We start from the raw sequence: 17,630 nt of genomic DNA, 5'->3' as shown, positions 1-17,630 counted from the left end.
AGAAATCCCTGGAGAAATACCTGGGGAAATCCCTGAAAAAATCCCGAAGGATTTCCAAGTTCTCCTCCTGGAAGAATTTCTGAAGAAATCCTTAGAATCTTTGGAGGAACTTCTGGAGGATTTCCTGGAGGAATCTTCGAAGGATTTCGTGGAGGAATCCATGGGAAAATCTCTGGAGAAATTCGTGTAGAAATCTCGGAGGAATTCCTGAAGCAAATTCTGATGGAATCTCAGGAGAAATTCCTGGAGTAATGCCTACAAAATTTATGAAGGATGTCCTGGGGTAATTTCTGGAGGAATTCCTGGAGGAGTTCCTGGAGAAAGTCCAGTGTTAAATCCTGGAGGAATGCCTGGAGGAATTCCTAGAGGTATTTCTGTGGGAACTGCTGGAGGATTCCATGATGAAATTCCTGGGAGAATCTCTAGAGGGATTCTTGAAAGAACTACTTTATAAGTTTCTAGAGGAATATTCAGAGCAATTCTGGCAGATTTATATTATTTTTCTGTTTCTGAAAAAAATCCCATGAGAATTTCTGGCGGAATTTCTGGATGAATTCCTGGAGATCCTCCAAGAAATTCCTGAAAGAATCTCTGGGAGAATCCTTGAAGGAATTTGTGAAGAAATCCCTGGAGGAATCTGTAGAGAAATTCCTGGAGGAATACCAGGAGGAATCCCTGAAAAATTACTAATTGTATTTCTGGAGAATTTCCTGCAAGAAACCCCAAGACGATTTGCTGGAAGAATCCTTAGAGGAACTTTTGGAGGTTTCCTGGATAAATCTTCGAAGGATTTCCTGGAGGAATCCTTGGGAAAATTCCTGGAGAAATTCGAGGAGAAATCCCTGAATTCCTGAAGCAATTCGTGAAGGAAAATCAGGAGAATTTCCTGGAAAAGTGCCTGGAGAAATCCCTGAAAAATTCCTAGAGAATTTCCTGGAAGAACTTCTGAAAAATATCTCAGAAGATTTTCTGGAAAAATTCCTGGAAAAATTGCTGACATAATTTCTGAAGGATGTGCAGGGTCAATTCCTGGATCAATTCCTTGAGTAATGATGAGTTCATGCAGAAATTCTTGGGGTAATTTCCTGGAGGAGTTCCTGGAGATAGTCCTGGATTAAAATCTGGAGGATGGAGGAATGTCTGGAGGAATTTTTGGAGGTTTTTTTTGAAAATTGCTGCAGGAATCCTTGAATAAATTCCTGAAGGAATCTTTGGAGAAATTCTTGCAATAATTACTGAATGATTTTTTTGGGGATTCTCTAGAGTAATTCTGGGATAAATTTCTGAAAAAAACCCATGAGAAATTCCTGGAGGAATTTCTAGGGAAATTTCGGGACAAATCCTCGAAGGAATTTCTGAAGGAATCCCTGGGAGAATTCTTGGGGAAATTAGTGGAGAAATCCCTGAAGATGTTCCTGCAAGAATTTTTAGCGAAATTCCTAGAGGAATTCATGCCTGGAGGTAAATCTAAAAGAATTCTTAGAGGAATTTCTGAAAAATATTTAGAAGGTATATCTAGAGAAAATCCTGGTAGAATTATTGAAGGAATCCCTGAAGGATTTCATAGAGAAATTTCTGGATGAATTACTGACATAACTTATGATGGAATTCCTTGATTATTCCCTGGTGAAATTCCTCGAGGAATCCCTGAAGAAATTCTGAACAGGAGATCCGGGAGCAATTCATGGAAGGAATCCTGGAAGAATGCCTGCGTGGATTTCTGAAGGAATCCCAGAAAGAAATCCTGATACAATTCCAGGAGAAACTCCTGGAACAACTCCCAGGGAATTCCTGGAGGAGTTTCTGGATGAATCCCTGAAGCAACTCCTGGAGGAATATCTGGTTGAATTGCTGGAGGAATCGCTGATAAAAATTCCTGGAGAAATCTCTGCAAGAATCCAAGGATGAATCTCTGGAAGAATGCCCGGAAAATTTCCTGGAAGAATGCCTAGGAGAATTCCTAGTGGAATTCTTGGAGGATTCCCTGAAGTAATTCCTTCAGAAATCTTTGGATGAATTCCTGTAGACGTCTCTGGAAAAAGATCATTAGAAGAATCCCTTGAAGATTTCCTGGATAATTTTCTGAAGGAATTCTTGGTGGAGTTCTTGGAAGAATCCCGGAAGCAATTATTAGAGGAATCTCTGGAGGAATACTTGGAGGAAGTCCTGAAGGAATGCATTGAGGAAAACCTGGAGAATTTCTTGGAGGAATCTCTGAAAAAAAAATCTTGCATGAATTCTTGGAGGGATCCATGAAGGATATCCTAGAGGCATGCCTGTAGAAATTCCTGGAGAAATCACCAGAAGAACTCCTAAAGAAATCTCTAGAGGAATTTCTTGCGGAGTTTTTGGAGGAATCTCAAGATGAAATGAAATTCCTAGAGGAATTCCTGAGAAAATTCGTGGATGGATCTCTTAAGAACTTCGTAGAGGAGTACCAGGAAAAATTCCTGAAGAAATCGCAGATGGAATTCTTGGAAAAATTCTGGAGGAATTCTCAGAAGAGTACCTGATGAAACTCCAGAAAGAAACCCGGAAGAAGTTTCAAGAGCAATTCCTAAACAGTTCCTGGAGGAAGTACTGAATTATTTCCTGGAGGAGTTCCTTAAAAAAATAGAAGGATGAATTTCTGAAGGAATCTTAAGAAGAGTTCCTGGGAGAATCTTTGTAGAAATTTTTAAAAGAGGTTGTTCCAGAAAGAATCACAGAAGGTATTCCCGTGTTACGCCCTGCAGAAAATCTTAAAGGAATCCATGGAGGAATTCCTGGAGAATATCCTAAAGAAACGCCTGTAGGATTAACGAAGAAATCTCTGGAAATACTCCTGGAGGAATCTCTAGAAGAATTCCTGGAGGAGTTTCTGGAGCAATCTCTAGAGGCATTTCTGAAGGAATGCCTGGATGATTATTTAGAGGAATCCCTGCAGCAAGTCCCAGAGGAATCCCTGGAATAATTCCTGGAGAAATCTCTGAAGAAATTCGTGGAGGAATCCCTTGAGAAATTCCTGTAGGAATCCCAGGAAGAACTCCTGAAGAAATTGCAGATGGAATCCTTGAAGAAATCCTGAACGAATTCTAAGAAGCGTTATTGGAGGAACTCCTTGAGGAATCCCGTTAGCAGTTCCTGAAGGAATCCCTGCAGAAGCTCCCGAAGAAATCCAAGGAGGAACCCCGGAAGCAATTCCTAGAGGCATTCCTAAAGGAATCTCTAAGCAGTCCATGGAGGAAATACTAGATAATTTCCTGAAAGAAATTCAAGAGGAACTCCTTAAAAAGTGTTCCTAGAGGAATCGTTCGAGGATTTTTTTTAAATAATCCCTTGAGTTGTTCCTGAAAGAAACACAGAAGAAATTCCCGGATGAATCCCTGGAGGAATTCTTGAAGGGAAATATGGAGAAATTTCTGAAATAAACCATGAGGAATCCAGGAAGCAATCCCATGAGGAATTTCTTAGGAAATCCCAGGAAACCTTTCTTAACAAATTACTTGAAAAAAAATATGGAAGAATGCATGCCTACAATAATTTTTTGTCGAATTATTGTTGGACTCAAAAAAATGTTTTGTACAATGTTTTATGAACTCCTGGATTTTTTTAGCAAATCTCTGATAAAATTTCCTGTAAAGGCTTCTGGAAGATATTCCTGCTGAAACATTTTGAATCATTCCAGATTGAATTATATCTCTAATGGAGTTCTTGAAGGAATATATGAAGAAATTCTTGAAGAAATCTCTGAAGGAACGCTTGCAGAAATACCTAAAATAATTTCTGTTGGCATTTCTTTAAGAAACACTGGAACAATGACTGAGGGAAACTCTATAGATATCCCAGGATAAATTCCCGGAGGAATGTCTGGTATAACCCATAGAGGAACTCTTGAAAAATTCTCTGGGGCAATCTATGATGGAATCACTGACGAAAGCTATGGAAAAAATCCTGGAGGAATTCGTCGATGCATCCTTGCATAATATCTATAAAAAATCTGTAGGAATCGTGGGAGGAATTCTTGATGCATTTCTTGGAACAAAACCTGAAACAATCACTATCGGAACCCTGCAAGATGCCCATGGAAGAATTCACGAAGAAAAAAGTCTCTGAAGTTTCTGAAAGAATCCCTGAGGAAGTTTCTGAATACATGCCTAAAGAAATTTTTGAAGGTGTCCAGGTGTCCTTAAAAGTATTCGTAAAGAAATCCCAGGTGTTATGCTCTTAGCATGACTTTTTTTTTTTTTGAATTAAGTACTAGTGAAATTTCGAGTTGCAGTATCACATAACTGCACTCTATAGCAGCATATGGTTCTACATAGTAGACGTGTGCGCCGAATATTCGGCGTAAAATCGGCGTGCATCGGCGTGGGGCTTCTCAAACAATTATGAACAAAGTAAACTACTTTCTAATGATTGGATTGCAACAAATGGACATCTAGCTATGTGCTGCTGCAGAAATTTTTTGGTTTTGATGATGGTAGCCATTCTGAGAAGGAATACGCCGATCGGCGTGCGGTTTTCACGCCGCCGCCGCCGCCGTTTGCCACGCCGACACGCCGATGCTTCCTGGATCGGCTTCAAACAACATAACCATAATCTTTTTCCACCAGTGCATGGGTATAACCCCCTTTACCTATCCCCGTTTAAAAAATATAGTATTTTTGATTCTTGTTGGCTTGGGGAGCCGCACGCCGATTCACGCCGATTTCTCATCGGCGCGGCGCGGCGCGGCGGCGCACACCTCTACTACATAGTCCTTCCTTTTCCCTACCGGAACCGGATCCGGCATATCTACAAAATTTGGCTTGCTGTTCGTATTCCATGAATAAACATCACCAAATTTAGTCATTCAACCAAGCTTGTTATTTTGTAAAAAAAAAATCTAAGATAAGATTGAAGTGGTTCTCTTGGAGAAATATTTGGCGAAATTTCCTGTGGTTCTCGAGTAAAAAAGGTTTTATAATTGTGGATAAAAACCTAAATTATTAAAATATTAATTGTTTTGAGAATTGTTTTTCGGAACTCTGAATTATTGATAATCTTTGAATTTTCTCAATATTAAAAAAAAATCTTGCGGTCAGGGGGGGGGGGGGCACGGCCCCCCTGCCCCCCTCTGGCTACGCCTATGATATTTATCCTATACGAAAACAAGCGGTTACGGCTTCGATTGATTCCGTTCTTTTTGTTTTCATGTGTGCTCATTTCCAACAAAAAATACTAAAATATGAAACAAAACAAACAACGCTTCAATACTTTCTTTCTCGTAGGATGAAAATGGGAGCCACATGCTTAATAAGGGAACCAATAACCTATATATATATATATATATATATATATATATATATATATATATATATATATATATATATATATATATATATATATATATATATATATATATATATATATATATATATATATATATATATATATATATATATATATATATATATGACCATTTATCTGTCCATAATGACACCACTAACAAATTCGTTTATGAACCTCCGATAAAAAGAAAAAAAGATTACAAATTTGAATAAAAAAAAACAAACATTCCTTTTGAACCAACAACACCCCCTGCTAGAAATTTTCCTCATTTAGGCTCTTTTCAACGAACCATACCTGGATTTCAAAAAATGATAAAGAAGCCTTATCTAGTATAAATAATGCCAATATGAATGTTTCTTCTAGAAATACTACACATACTAATGATAAAACATCAATTTTGACAATTTTTGAAGAGTTGATTGAAATTTAGGGTTTTAGTAGCAGTTTTTGGAAATCATTGAAAAGGGAAATTTTACCGCTTTTAGCAAACCTTTTTGAAAAACTGAACTCCTTTGAACCCTTCATTGCTTCACTTTTTTCATTGTAATGGCTTCCAATAATACTTCAGTCAAACCTCCATGAGTTGATATTGAAGGGACCATCGACTCAAGGAAATATCGAGTGGTGGAACAAAAATCTTTTGGGAGGCTTTTTGGGGTGACCATCATAGTAACCCAGAAATTATTTTTTTAGTATGGAAAAATTTATAGAAAATTACACATTTTTCAATGGAATTGCCGCAGTAATTTCAAAAATAAATGAACGAAAAGTATTGATTTCAGTGCATAATTTAGATATAATTTGTTTAAATGAAACATGATTAATTGAAACCATTTTTTTCTGCATTCCATCTTTCTATATGGCTTGGAAAGAAAGAAACAATTCCTTTGAAGGAGTATTGGTTGACATTCAAGAGGAAAATTTATTATTTGAATTTATCAATACACACATAAGTTGAATAAGTTATAGCAGAAAAGTGCCCAAAATAGGACCCCTGCCGAGATGGTTCCACTTCCCTACCTTTATTTTAGAGTAAATTACAGTATTTTTTCGAATATATCACGATTAAAAAAATAATTTCGTGATATACTGGAGCGTGGTAAAATAGATTTTTTTTCGAATATATTTTGTAATCAATATACACATACATAAAAAATAAACACACAAAAAACATCAAATCGTGTTATCCGTAACGAATTCCTAACTTTATGCTTATTAAGAGTCCATTAGATATGGACAAATAAAAAAATATATATGCCATATTAGTCCGACATTCACCTAAGATTATCATGATTCACATTGTGTTGGCCATTTGTTGGGCTTGTTTGGGCAGATATTTATCTCGTAATGGAAGGCTGATACAAAATTTATGTTGACACAACCCATATTGTGCGGGTATTCCCATATCGAACACGACAATTAGGAACGTTCTCACAGTCGAATGTGTCGAAACTCAAAAGTGACAGAGTGGCACGTATTTTTGCTGACTCGCTCACATTTCGTCTTCGTTCCTTTCTTTTTTGCAACGATGCCAGCTGAAGGTTGCATCAAAAATGCAATAGTTTGTCCAAAAGTGACAGTACAGGAGACTCAATTGACGAGGTTCGTCGATAAGGGAGTTTCAAATAGGGTGTCGAATCGACATTCGAATCCAGTGACCAAAGAAACCCACAATATCGCGCCACTTGGGCGGTGGCTTCTATATTCGTCTGTTTTCCACTATAACTCAGTCAATTTTGAACCAGTTGACTTGAAATGTTGCCATATTCGCTTTCTCACCAACACACCAACACATGAAATTCAAACCTATTTATTTTTTAAACTTATTCGATCCTTCAAATGGCAAAGCTTGTCATACCATAAAAACGAATGCAGTAAGCAGTAATTAGACATTTTGTTTGCCTAACGTTTGTTGCTACTGGCGTTGTTGAGAAATTTGAAACACATTTTTTTTTATTGAGAAGACCCGTAATGATGATTCTTGATCAAGTGTCCGGAATTTTTTAAGACTTTCCATACAAGGTTGGTGATTTGAAATCGATTTTTGTTCTATTTTTAAGCAAAACCTGCCAGCTGTCAGATGATCGAAGGTATTGTATTCAGCTTTTATTTTATGGAAACAGATTTAAAATTAGTTGAAAAAAAACGCAAGATATTTGAATTTTAGTAAATTCAATATTTTAAAAAGTTGTAAAACTCGATATTGAGCTAAAACTCAAAAACTGCTCTACTTAACATTTTTTGAAGTACGGTTTCGAAATCAATGCTAAATTGTACTTCAAAAATTTTGGTCGTTTTTTTTATCTGTATTAACGAGATTTTTAGCCTTAGGCTAGTTCATCTCGGGACCCACGCTTTACTTCCCTTCCAAAGGAAGAACCCACATTTTATGAGTTTTGTCGGGAGTGGGATTCGATCCCAGGTCCTCGGCGTGATAGTCATGTGTTCTAACCACCACACCAGGTCCGCTCCGGTCGTTGGTAGAAGTTCAGGACTTTTGTTTTATTTTGTAAACTAGTGTTATTTTTCTAATAAAACATCAAATTATACAAAATTTCAATATCGTTTCAAAAATCAAGATGCTCATTATAATTCATTCCAATTCCCTCTAATAAAACGTTTTGAAGGAAAGTAACACCATTGATAGCCGGCAATAAATTGAAAAAGTAATAGGATGAATATTAAAAATAAAGCAATTTACTAAAGAATCATAAGTAAATGAAATCGCCATAGCTCTTTCTCTTGTTAATAATTTCAAGTTAAGTCAAACGTTTTTCAGAGCTCATTATATAAGTCATAAATGGTCAAATTGCAATGCATTCGATTGATTGAATCCGGAGATATAACACACAGTAAAACCACTCAGCACTAAAATGAGTAAGACCTACTCATAAATGCATAATTTCCATACCACTCATAAAATGTGTAAGAGTTTCACATTCACAAAATCTACTCCTGCGTCCACAACATCGTTAAAGTTGCAATTTTTTTGTATGGCAATCTAGCTAGGTTTACTAGTGACCTTGGCGAATCCAAAAATATAGCCATTTCGCATCTAGAATAGTGTACGAGCAGATTTTGTGAATGTATAACTCTTACACATTTTACGAGTGGTATGGAAATTAGGCATGTATGAGTAAGTCTTACACATTTTAGTGCTAAGCAGTTTTAGCGTGCACCTCAAAGTTGGCTTTCGAATAATTCTATCTTATCTAGAATCTTCCTAACTTCGTGCAGAATAGCCCGAACATTTTCAAATTTTGACCACTAATACACAACTAGTTGATCAACTTACAGTGAAAATTTGAGAATGTTTGATGCACTTTTCGAAAAGTTACAGCTGATTGAATATTTTTTGAAAAGTGAAAATTTTGCCTGTCCCTTTCATTTTGTCTTTCCCTTGTATATTGAATCCGTGGGATCGATGGCCCAATGTCATCCAGAACGATGGTAACAGAAATTTGGGATTGAATTGAAGATGGGTCTGTAACACGGTAACAGACTAAAGACTGGACTCGCGAAAAAATGAGACACAAAGAATAATGTATAACTTTTGATTGCGTGCACAAAAATCGCTGATTTTTTTTTACCAGGAATAGTACATTATGTGTAACTCATGCCATAAAAATCGGTTCTCAAAATCGGTTAAGTGTTGGCGGAGATATCGTCGAAACAAGAGACTTACCATTTGAGAATCTTGGGCGAACAAACACTTTTTTTTACCTAAAACTGTAGAGCCAAAAATACTGAACTGATTTTAATAAAAAAAAATTCTGTGCAAAAAGTATGCATGTAGAAGTATTGTGCCAAAATTTCATTCAATTTGATCTAACCGTTAAAAAGTTATAGGCATATATGTAGCACTATGTCGCAATATGCAGATGTGGTTTTTGGTATAGTGACATTCAAACTGCTCTAACTTTTAAAATGTTCAACCAAAATGACTGAAATTTTCACTGAAAACAGTTTAACACAACAGTTTTACACTGTCAAAGTTTCATAAAAATCGGGATAGTGTTGTCAATTCTACAGTCAAAATAGTGCACACTGATTTTAAAATGTTACAATGTGCCCAAAATTTCAAAAACCCGTTTTTTTTTGTTTGAATTGTTAAAAAGAAGTACTGAACCGATTATAATAAATTTTCACCACATACTTTTCCTTACTTGGAGAACCTATAGTCGAATTTTCAGACGTTTTCATGAGCTAACAACAAAGTTATAGCCTAAACAAATTTTAAAATGGACGCCCAAAATTTCCAAAATCACATTTTATTGTCTCGACTACCCGAATAAAAAATACAGTAGAAAAACCGAACGTTGTATTGTAACAGTACTATTTAGAACCATATTTTTACAATAGACACCACTGTAAAAATAAAAATACAAAAACAGTAAGATGTAATGTAAACACAATACCGTGAATTGTAAATAAGATTTTTACAATATACTATACGGGTTGTTAAGTATCGTAACAATATAAAAAATATTTTTCTCCATTTATATTTTTTTGCAAAACCATACATTTTATTGTTAATGAATTGTTCAAAATACTGATACGTGGGTTTAAATATACCGTACATTGTATGGTACATGAACGGTTTCAAACAATAAAATGTACCGTAAATAAATTGTTTTTAATTGTAATTTCACTACTGGTTATACATTTAATCAAATGGTTTTGGAAAGGTCCTCTTTTGTTATGTTGTATTGTTTTACATTACATAAACCATATATTGTTATATTGTCTTGTCATTTTCCTCCTGTTAATGGCATCTTAGGCTTATTAGATTTATTAGAATGCGCTTTGGCAATTCTTCAGACCGTTTTGGATAACCCTTCATATATAGGATCGCCCACGTCTAAGTCTGAGTAGTCTCTGATTGCATTAACAGTTGAAGCTTAGGCTCCCATGCCCCACCAGCCAGGCTTTGCAAACTAAGCATTATTTGTGGCAACACTTTGAGCGGCATGATGGAACTATGCCGAACGCGCTAAGTGTTATTAGACCACTAATGTAGTTGCATGAAGTGGGTGACGAGGTACATAAGTATCATTACAGCGTGCTTAACCGTTATTGCAATATTGAGGCACCAGTTTGACTAAAGTTTGAAATACATAACAACTCATGAGAAAACTGTCGAGAAGTTCGATTCAAATATAAGTTAGGTTAAAAACCCGCAGACGAACCTATATTAGAAGTCATTTCAGTGTTCAGTCCAGTCCATATGTTAAAGATGGCTCTACGTCAAAGATAAAGTTTGTCAACCGCATTTGATTCGATTGTGCTCGAATGCAAGTTCACATGAGAGAAGAGGAGAAAACTCCCCTAAATGCAAATACAGAAAGAATAGTGTTGAACTCATCCACTGATTTACGGTAATCTGACCTGCATCTTTCCGGGTTGGCCTACATCCGTATTTCTCTCATCGCACTCTACACACCTAGCCCGCCATATCTCTTGGACCCCTGCTTGGACCTGCAGTTCTTAGGACATCTGGTTTACCACTGATTTAAACATGTTATTGACTTTAAATTGATGTTTATACTTATTCACTTTGTTCTCTTTCCTTTCCTTTGCATCAAAAAAGTCATCATCAACAAAACAAAGCACGGAAAAAATCTTAAACTGGATAAATAATTAAAAATTCACGGAAAAATTATGTTTCGGAAAAGTGAATGGCTCAAACGTAAGAAAAACAGTATAATATATTGTTACATAAAAATCCAATGTAAATGTATAGTATAGCGAACCATTTCATTACAATACACTTTATTGTAACTGGTACACTGTATGGTGCAGGAATGGTTTTCACCAAACACCCTATGGTTAGTTTTTATCTGGGTGGTGTTATGTTTGGCGATATGTTCTACAGCTGCCTTTTGGCTAAGGTGGAATCTAAATCTGTCCTTCAATTTCTTAGCGAAGCGTGCTTTTACAAATTGGAATCAATTTTGTAAATTGGGACAGAAACCGATAAACGCCTAAAAGTATGCAATGATCTAGTAATAATTCGTTGGCTAAAAGTACGACCAGTGTTTGAATTTTAGGTGGATTTATCACATAAGTGATACTTTAAAAAGAAGGGCTCAAATATACAAAACAAATTCTTCATAGACACCAAACTTCTAAAATCATCTTTTCAGGTGCAAAATTATTGGGTTTTGCGAAATTGGGTCTTAGGGAGTCCTACCGAAAGTACACTCCTGGGACCAAGTTTCAGATGCATCTCATGCCAGAAAGCAGCCTCAGCATTGTGTTCTTGCGTTGGCCTACCATTTCAAGTTGTTAAAGATTTCAGAATTATTATAAAATACCAGATTCATAGACGACTCGCAAAAACATTGCCCCAGGGAACACTTATTTCCGGTGCAAAAACAGGTTCAAACATGGACTTCCGGTTTGGCAACTACTCTTACATGAAGTACAACTCTTCCCATCGATCATAGTGAAAACCGCTTATTTTTATATTTTACAGATCCTGAGTATCAGACGATTAAAAAAAAGAAGTTTGTCCTGGGGCTTTGAGGGTTAAGGGTTTTTACAAGGAATCGCTGGCGATTTATGTCAAAACTCTTGAAAAATTTCTAAAGAAACTGGCTTTTAAAGATACATTTAGATAAAAAAAATGCAGATCTCAGATATTTTATCTGTTCTATTCTCAGATACAATCTATTCATATAACAGATAAGTTCTATGTTGTTCTTTGAGAGGACTCAATTCTTTAGAAGAATTTTTCTCAGAAATTTTGAAAATACCTTCTTCTGATTTTCAACTTGCAGTTTTTCTTCCGTTTTAAAGTCAGTAATTGCAAGAATTCAATGTACCTTTTTATAAATTTATCCAGTACACGTTACACAGAAAACACTTCAAGAGTTCCTCCCAATATTTCTTCATCAATTCATAATTCCATAAAAAAAATACATCAGATATTCTTCCGAGACGATTGAATTATTAATCTGCCGCTCTACGCTCAATTATGCGTAGAGCGGCACTAATGCTTTTAGTAATTATTCCGATTTTTTTTAATGCCACTATACGAGATTGTTAGTATGATGGCTTTGATGATTGTAGGGAGCTTGTGTATGAACTCATTCTGAAATTACTATTAATAATCCCCTACTAGCGAATTAAGGAATTATTTCAAAAAGTTTCAATGAAAACATTAATTGCAAACTTGTCCCAAAGCTCAGCCAGATAGTTCGGTAAAAAATCCTACTACAAGGAACTACTACATAAAAAAGCTGGATGAAATCTTTAAGCTTTAAAATCTGTAAAATTATGTCACTAATTTCTCCTTGGACTCAGTCAGAAAATCCTTTTCAAAGTTCGTCGACATACAAAATCTCACCGACAAAAATTCTCTGATTACCACCAGAATTCCAGGGGGTTCCAGCTAAAATAAATTTCCTCAATTTTTCTGGCAATAGACAGTCGAAACTACGTAAACTGGGTGATTCCTCGATTAAGTATACTCGAATTGGAATTCTCAACAAATAGCTTTGTGAGTGATTCTATGGAAAATCATTGAAAGAATTTCCAACGGAATACATACTCTTCTAGTAAAAATAATAGTTTTTTTGCTAATGATTTTGATGATTTCTGGTTATCTTTATAATTAAGCTATGATTAATTATGTATCAGTAGGTCTGCTTCGGAGGCACGTTCTCCACTATTCAGGAAATTTGTACCAAGTAACAAACTATTTTTTTAAGAAAATGTTGGAGAAGTAGTCTATGGCGTTTCTTATAAAATCATTCAAAATTTGACTACCAAATATTTTTGCGATTTTTTTACGTTTTTTAGAGTAGGGTTTGTTTAGTCGTTCAAAACTTCATTTTAAGAAAATTGTGATTTTAAAAATGTTTGTGTCAAAATTTAAGATCTAACCGTTGACTCGACCATCCGGACATGGATAACCTGTCGCTCGGATAATCTCTATCAAACAAGAAATAACTCGTACTTCAGAAACCAAAATGCTCATCTGCATCATTTGGATGTTGAAACTACTGCGTGAGGCTTCTGAAACTGTGTAAATATCTGGATTTGAAGTGAGTCAAGTGCTAAATCTAGGTTTGAGTTTAAATTCTGGAAGCGTCACACATCATTTTAAAAATTCCCGATCATAAACAAAATTCCCGACTTTTTCCCGCATTTCCCGAGTCTATGGCCACCCTGCTGTCCCTATCATTTTGTCTTTCCCTTGTATATTGGATCGCCCAATGTCATCCAGAACGACGGTAACAAAAATTTGGGATTGAATTGGAGATGGGTCGGCAACACGGTTACAGACTACGTACACTGAAAAAAGGGACATAGTAATTCTGACTGTATCGAGGGTTAAAATAAAACACTTTTACTACTTGATTTTGGTAGACCATGATTCCTGCTTGAATCTACAATGGAAGGGGTTGAATTTACCATGCCGCTTAATGTTTACATTTCATGGTATTTTTGAATGGGGTTTCATAGTTTATTTTACTATGCGCATGGTAAAAAACATGCAAAGGCATAGTAAGTTTAACTATCGTGAAATGGTTTCAGTTACTATGTATGTGGTTCGGTTCATGGTGCTGTCATTTCTTTAGTTTACATTTTAAAAATTTGCTTGTGAGTAAATTCAATTACTTTATTGGTTTTCAACAAATAAATAACATGAATAAGCACAATTATAATGTATAAACACAATCTTTGAATCTTTGATGTTTGAAGTCGGAGGGAACTCTACGCAAAATGAGCAAATTGGAGGGCCAGTGCTGGTCCTGCAGGGGGAATTTCTCCATGGGCTACCGGATTTCGCAAGCGGTTGTCGTCGTCTTTGGTGCTGCAGTCCACGAAATGGTCTAGTTGCGGCAAAGGTTACCTGAAAGGATAGTTCAGGCGGTTCAGAATGAGTTTAAGGAATCTGACCAATTCCTGTCCAACTGTTCCAACTTACCTCTTGCTGTTTAAATACGGATACCGAAGAAATGGTCAACAGAACAGTTACTCCGGGTCCGGATCGCGAGTGACGATTTAACATTTCCGCCGCATAAATGCCCGCTGTTTTTTGATCGGCACTTCCCCGGTCCACGCAAGTAGCTATCTTAGGGCCTTCTGGATCCATTTGCCGCGTTTAAGACTAAATTCTAAATTAATTATCCGCTGTTCCGGGGGCTTCAACTAAAAATTATTCCGGTTTCGAGTCCGGAGTTTTTAGAAATTTGTCAAGATGGCGAACTGAGGAGCAAACGACACACAGCAAACTGGAAACTTAATACAGCATTTAAATATTTACAACAACTATGCTGCGTTGTGAGCTCGAAAGTGTTGAAAGTTTGGGCAAACATGTTTGGAGTTAATATTACTATGTTTGCTCGGTGAATGGTAAAAATCAAATAGTACTGCTGAATGTGTATACTGTTAGCCTCACCATGTCACAATTACCATGTAGCATAGTAAATTTTATTGATTCGTGGTAGGTGTGAATAATATTTTGGTTATGTTTACGATATTTGGGAATGGTAAAATTAAGCACAATGCCGTGGTTCACAGTACTATACTTTTTTTCTCAGTGTAGGGCTGAAATCTACTGATCAAATATCCCAGCACAGGACATCACAAATAAAATAAGACGGACAAAATTCGACTTCACAGTAGGTTAAGGCAATGGTCAAAAGTTTTTAAAAATTATTAAATTAGTTAATTTATAATAATAGCAATGATGTACCATATTCGCAGATGGTGGTCGTTCAAGCATCGTGCCCTGCAGAATTCTAAAAAGAAAGAATCTCAACAGGTTTCCGGTTGAATTACAAGAAAGAAAGGTACAACCAAGTATGGGACAAACCAACAGAAGAAATTAGCGATGATAGACTCACACAAATACTAAATATTCCACCTATGTACATGTAATCTCATGTTAATGAGTCATACACATAACAAACAAACACACATCTTAAAGTCGACTAATAATTCTCGTGCGCAAAGACACAAACAAGATCCACCGAAGCGAATCAGGTGATCAAGCAATTGAAGTAATGAACACGTCACGATCACACGGTACGCAATCAATTGGCAAAATGTGCTTGTGGGTCTTACATGTGGGTACAGCTGCTGCCGTAACCGCCGCCAGCCAAACCGTCCCTCAGAGATCTCCTGCAGGCTGCACCCGAGAAAACAAAACACTATCTATAGTGAGTGGTATACAGCACAATACAACGACCACGACGACCTTGTTTCTCTTTTCAGCCCCACCACCGCGCCACACTTACAGCTTTGTCTGCGAAATCTCGGCCGCCGCGCCCCGCGCATGGTGGGTGCATTATTTAAACTCATTAAAGCCCCAATGCTTTTACCCGAATCCGCCAATTTCCGTGTTTTGTCGGATGAAATTTCACTTTTCTCTTTGCGTTTTGCTGCTTCTGTTTCTCGGTACACAGGTACCAACGCCTGATTTGTACACTTGCGCGATGTTACGTTGGGCAGTATCGAGTTCGGTTATTTGATAATGGGGAAGAGATCTTTTTCATAACGATCAATAATTAGCTGACGAAGGTGCGGTGCTATTGCATTATAGATTTGGAGATTATCGCAACACACTTGGTTGAAATGGATCAGTAAGCTAGAACAGTCTCTGAAATACCTTCCGAGAGTACTATATTCAATAACAGCTCACATGCCTACATTAAAAAGCAATTAACGATTAAGATTACAATTCCGTTATCAGTGAGACTGCTTAAGGTCACTGGATTTCGGTGGAAACAAATGATGACTGTATTTACTGATAACAAGGCTCGCTGTTTTACCACTGGACCAGCCCCATAGTATAGTTTGATTTCATTTCAATGAATGCTGCAACTGCAACTCGGCAACGCAATGGTAATTCGACTCCTAGTTATTCAACCGATGTATGCGCCAAGAGTTCCTGTTTATCTAGAGAGTGGCGATGGATAGGAAACTGAAATGCATACAAAATAGCAAGTATCAGTTCAATCACCAAGCTGATTTACGGCACAATTTAAAACAATCAATCGGCCAAGAAACTCTAATCTGTTTCCTTTGAAACTCGGTACAGGGTGGACGGACATAGTAGGATCTCAGTATTAAAAAAAACTCAAGGTGCTCAATACATGACCGATGTTAAGCTCGGTGGGACTAAGTGGTATATTTCATTAGAATTTATTTAGCTACAGCTTTTACTTATTTTGTTAAACGTTAAAAATAACTGGAGATATGATACAATTACATGTTGCAATCAAAAAGTTAACAATATCTAATGGGAATACTTATAAAATATATACCAATAAATGTATATACGAAAAAAATCATATAGTGAAAACATTTTCGAAGTTTTTGTTTTGAATGAGCATTGCATTGAGCCGAAGAAAAAACGAATATCATGAGCGTAATTAGAGCACTTTTAGTGCTCTAACTTAGTGGTCATCGGCATTTCTTCATCACCATACTGAATATCTGAAACAGCAGGACAGACGTACTAACAGACAAGTGCCTTGTCTCAGTGCAGTAGTGGTATGGATACCTACTGGGCGGTACCGTTTGGGGCGCAGTTTCCCTTTTCGGACATCCGTCCGAATGATGGATAAGTGAAGAAGAAAATGGAACGAGTTTGCCAAGCAAAATCACGAAACCGATCGTCGTCGATAACTTTCTCATGTCGATTGGCGTTTCAATGCTCTGTGCGCTGGAAGTGCGAATGAATCGCCTAGCCATTACTTCCGCTTCGGGAACGCGTTTAGTTAGTTAGCGATTATTACAATACAACTGTTTTATGCATACCGCGGTTGGATGATAGTAGTTAACTTGTTTAATTTATTAGTACAAATAAAACATACGCACGGCACCACTTGGGCTGGGAGTCCTATTTTAGGCGGATTTTTCGCTATAAATACTCAATTTTAAACCAGTTGCACTGAATCACATTTTAACCATCGCGCAATTATAATGGTAATGTCGCAATCAGAATTTGTGGCGACAATTCACCTAATGCGACATAGAGGTCTCCAGTTAGCCTAGTGGTTATAAGACTATGGATCGCCAATCCGGAGACGGCGGGTTCGATTCCTGTTCTGGTCGGGGAAATTTTCTCGACTCCCTGGGCATAGTGTATCATTGTCCTTGCCTCACAATATACAAATTCATGTAATGGCAGGCAAAGAAAGCCCTTCAATTAATAACTGTGGAAGTGCTTAAGGAACACTAAGTTGAAGCGAGGCAGGCCAAGTCCCAGTGGGGACGTAGAGCCACAAAGAAGAGGAAGAAGACATAGGTTTGTTCCAACTTGAGCAGAATAGGATAAAAGATCGTACACTACGAGT

General features: G+C 36.8%; 1 protein-coding gene and 1 long non-coding RNA gene across 8 annotated transcripts in view; one reads left to right on the top strand and one right to left on the bottom strand.

The window, feature by feature from the left end:
- The window catches only part of LOC109412544 (ras-like GTP-binding protein Rho1), a 73,439-nt gene that overhangs the window by 45,022 nt on the left and 10,787 nt on the right, over positions 1-17,630 (bottom strand). The gene's annotated exons all lie outside the window — the stretch shown is intronic.
- Positions 5,438-16,453, top strand: LOC134288210 (uncharacterized). Its single transcript, XR_009997817.1, has 2 exons — positions 5,438-13,609; positions 14,873-16,453. It is a non-coding gene; the product is annotated as an uncharacterized LOC134288210 (long non-coding RNA).

Source organism: Aedes albopictus, chromosome 2 (assembly GCF_035046485.1).
Source record: "Aedes albopictus strain Foshan chromosome 2, AalbF5, whole genome shotgun sequence".
NCBI classification, from domain to species: Eukaryota; Metazoa; Arthropoda; class Insecta; order Diptera; family Culicidae; genus Aedes; species Aedes albopictus.
This window is presented reverse-complemented; position numbering and strand designations above follow the sequence as displayed.